The sequence below is a fragment of the Peromyscus maniculatus genome, chromosome 4 (assembly GCF_049852395.1).
Source record: "Peromyscus maniculatus bairdii isolate BWxNUB_F1_BW_parent chromosome 4, HU_Pman_BW_mat_3.1, whole genome shotgun sequence".
In the NCBI taxonomy this organism is placed as follows: Eukaryota; Metazoa; Chordata; class Mammalia; order Rodentia; family Cricetidae; genus Peromyscus; species Peromyscus maniculatus.
Window position 1 is genome coordinate 9,771,928 of NC_134855.1, and position 3,390 is coordinate 9,775,317.

General features: G+C 52.4%; 1 long non-coding RNA gene across 1 annotated transcript; it reads right to left on the reverse strand.

Moving 5' to 3' along the window:
* Nucleotides 1–392: 392 nt before the first annotated feature.
* LOC121829015 (uncharacterized) lies at nt 393–2,996 on the reverse strand. Its single transcript, XR_006071782.2, has 3 exons — nt 2,564–2,996; nt 1,669–1,968; nt 393–968 (listed from the first exon to the last, which is right to left on the reverse strand). It is a non-coding gene; the product is annotated as an uncharacterized LOC121829015 (long non-coding RNA).
* Nucleotides 2,997–3,390: the final 394 nt, after the last annotated feature.

Genomic DNA, 3,390 nt, shown 5'->3' on the forward strand with positions numbered 1-3,390 from the left:
CAGCCCTGGGCCAAGGCCACCACTCTCTTCTTTGTATCAGAAACGCTGGACCACTTCACCCAACCTCACCGCCTCTCCCACAACCCCTTTGTCAGTTCCTTCAAGCATCCATGATCTTAACACTAGAATTGCCAGATTCATCCTCAGGTTCTGCTCTGCACTGAATCGTGTCCTTAAAAGAAATGTCCAGGAGCCGGGTGGTGGTGGCGCACACCTTTAATCCCAGCACTCGGGAGGCAGAGCCAGACGGATCTCTGTGAGTTTGAGGCCAGCCTGGGCTACCAAGTGAGTCCCAGGAAAGGCGCAAAGCTACACAGAGAAACCCTGTCTCGAAAACCAAAAAAAAAAAAAAAAAAAAAAGAGAAATGTCCAGGAATATTACTCAGCCTTTATAAAGGTCATTTTGTTCTGTGAAACATCATAAATGAACCTTAAGAACATTATGCAAAGTGAAATAAGCTAGACACACTGAAGGACAGATGTCATTATATGCTGCCTAGGGCCATCAGAGTCAGGCAAAAAGCAGATGGGGGGTTTCTAAGAAGCTGGGGAGAATGGGGAGGCCATGTTCAATAGGTCTTGGGAAATCGACAGCTGTGGCAGCAATGGATGTGTTCACCGCCTCTGAGGACTACAAGCTGAAGAGCCACTAACATGAGAAATGTTGTTCATTCCCTGGTGTCCTCATTTATTTTCCTGTTGCTATGACAAAACACTCTGGCATGCCAATTCTCCATATGGCAGATCCCTTTAATCCCAGCACTCAGGAGAGGCAGAGGCAGGAGGATCTCTGTGAGCTCCAGGCCAGCCAGGGCTGCACAGTGAGATCCTGTCTCGAACAAGCAAACAAAGATAACCATGACAGAAGCAACTCAAAGGATCAAGGGTTTATTTTGGCTCACGATTTGGGGTAGAGTCCATCATGGCGGGGAGAACAAGGCACCAGGAACTTGAAGGTCACATGGAATCTGTAATCAAGAATCACAGAGATGAATGTATGCTGGTGCAGTTGCTCCCTCTGTTTTATACAGTCGAGGATCCCCTGACCTGAGGAGTGGTCCTACCCACAATGGAGGTGGGTCTCCTCACGTCAGTTAACATAATCAAGACAATCCCCCAGGGGCCCATCTCTAGACTGTCAAGTCGACCACGCCATGGCTGGTCTAGCGCTGGCTGTCCTCACCCCATCCCATAGGTCCCAATCTTACCCCAGGCCACCTCTAGCTAACCTTCCTCTCACTGTCCCCATCTGTGAAGGGAAGACACTAGTGGCCACCACCTCCCTCTCACCGAAAATGAGGTTCGACCCCCTGTGCCCAGCAGTAGCTGTGTATAAGCAGTTTGTTTCTCAAAGTCCCTGCCCTCCTGCAGCCATGGCTGATGGGAGGCCCACCAGGTACAGCAACGTTATTATTTGTGGGTCACAATGGCGACACCACAGTCCAGCTTCTGCTTTTGAAGTGTCTGAGTGTCTCCCACAGCCTCCTGAGAGCTCTTCCTCCAGAACCCAGAGCTTGGAGTCTCTACCCTCCTTTGCTTTGGTCTCAGTGGCCACTAAACCACGCCCTAGGACTCTGGGTTCCTGGGAAGCCTCCCTTGGGCCCAGTCCTGTGAAGAGCACAGGAGACGTGGAAAAATAAAGCCTGTTTCTGAGATCCTATTACTTACATGGGGGGCTGGAGGGGGAAATGCTCCTATAATGACATGGCGCAAGTCCAGCCACCTGCAGGGGTGAGAAGAAGCCAGAGTGGGGGTCACCAGAGACTGAGAAAGCTCCCAAGGTTCAGACCCTGGGAGCCAAGAACTCCACTGGCTTCGTCGTCCTCTGCTTCTTCCTCTTCCATGGGCACTGTATGATTCTGAGATGAGAGGGTGAAGGTGGTCCTGAAGACAGACATAGCCCCTTGGCTGGGGGTGAACAGACAGAGTCCTCACATTGTCCCACCGGCCGAACATTACAGAGAAGGCCTGGATGCAGCAAGGAGAGCCGATGTCCCTCGGGACACAGGGAAAGTCAGTAGCTGAAGCATGCAGTCCCCTGGCCTCACACCCACCCCCTTGTCCTCTGAGCATTGTGGAGAGATAAGAACAGGATGCAGGAGGCTGGAGAGACGGCTCAGTGGTTAGGAGCACTTGCTGCTCCTGCAGAGGACCTGGGTTTGGTTCTCTGCACCCACATGGCAGTTCGCAACCACCTATAACTCCAGTTCCAGAGAATCTAACACCCTCTTCTGTCCTCTGAGGGCACCAGACATCCGTGTGGTGCACAGACATATATGCAGGCACATACTCATAAAATAGGAAAAAAACTTTAAAAAAAAACCACCAAGAATCTGTCATGATGCTCAAGCCACAGTATAGTGACATGTGCCAACGAGAGCACACCCACCAGAGAGAACAGCACTACCAACCCTGCTTGTTTGAAAAGTGGGCGATAGGAAACCACCTGTGACTCTAATGGCGGCAGGCAGGGAGGAGGGAGGGCCCAACTCATGACATCTCCCAGCTGTGTCTCCCTAGAGCCAGAGGCCCCATGGGACTGCCAGCCCCCGGCTCTTCATACCTCTCTCCTCTGTTCCTGGAATCACATGAGAGGAGAAGCATGTGGAAAATCGTGGATGGAGCCTCACACTCAGTGAACAGGATCGCTCTCCTTTCTTTTTATACTTTTCATTTTAACATTCAGCATTTCTTGATAAAGTTGGAGGGGGCACATGTGCATTCCGCAGGCCCTGTGTGGAAACCAGAGAGCAGACGTGAGCGTGGTTTCTCTCCTTGCACCCTGTGTGTTGCAGAGACTGACACCAGGTCCTCGGGCTTGGCAGCAAGCACCTTTATCCACTCAACCATCTCATCAACCTTCGACTCTTTCTATTTTGATAAAACACACATAACACAAAAGTGACTGTTTTAGCCTCATTGAGCCTGCGGTTCAAGGTGTTTAATCCACACTTGACTTTTGAAAACTGAACCTCCTGCCTGCACATCCTGCCTGGGCAGGCCCAGGGCGGGGTGAGGATGACAATCGCCCCGCTGAACAATGAAGAAGAGGAAACAGGAAGGGTCAGGAAGGAAGCAGGAGTGGGGAAGAGCATGCCGGAACTGGCCTCCCAGTGGCCTGCCCAGCCCCACCCGAGGCCTGCCCAGCCTCAGCCTCCTCCAGGAAGGGCCACCTTGCCTCACCTCGACAGCAGCTATGGCCAGTTCCCATCACCCCTCCCTCCAGCAGGAGCCACGAGGAACTTCCCTGACCTCCAGTCTACTCCTGAGGAGGCCAGGGTCCTCATCCACAAAGCGGGGAGCGGGTGAGAGTTGGACTCCCAAGGCCACCCTGAGGACATTCGTGAAGCAAGCTTGGAGCTAACACTCGGCACGGAGTGGCTTCCGTGT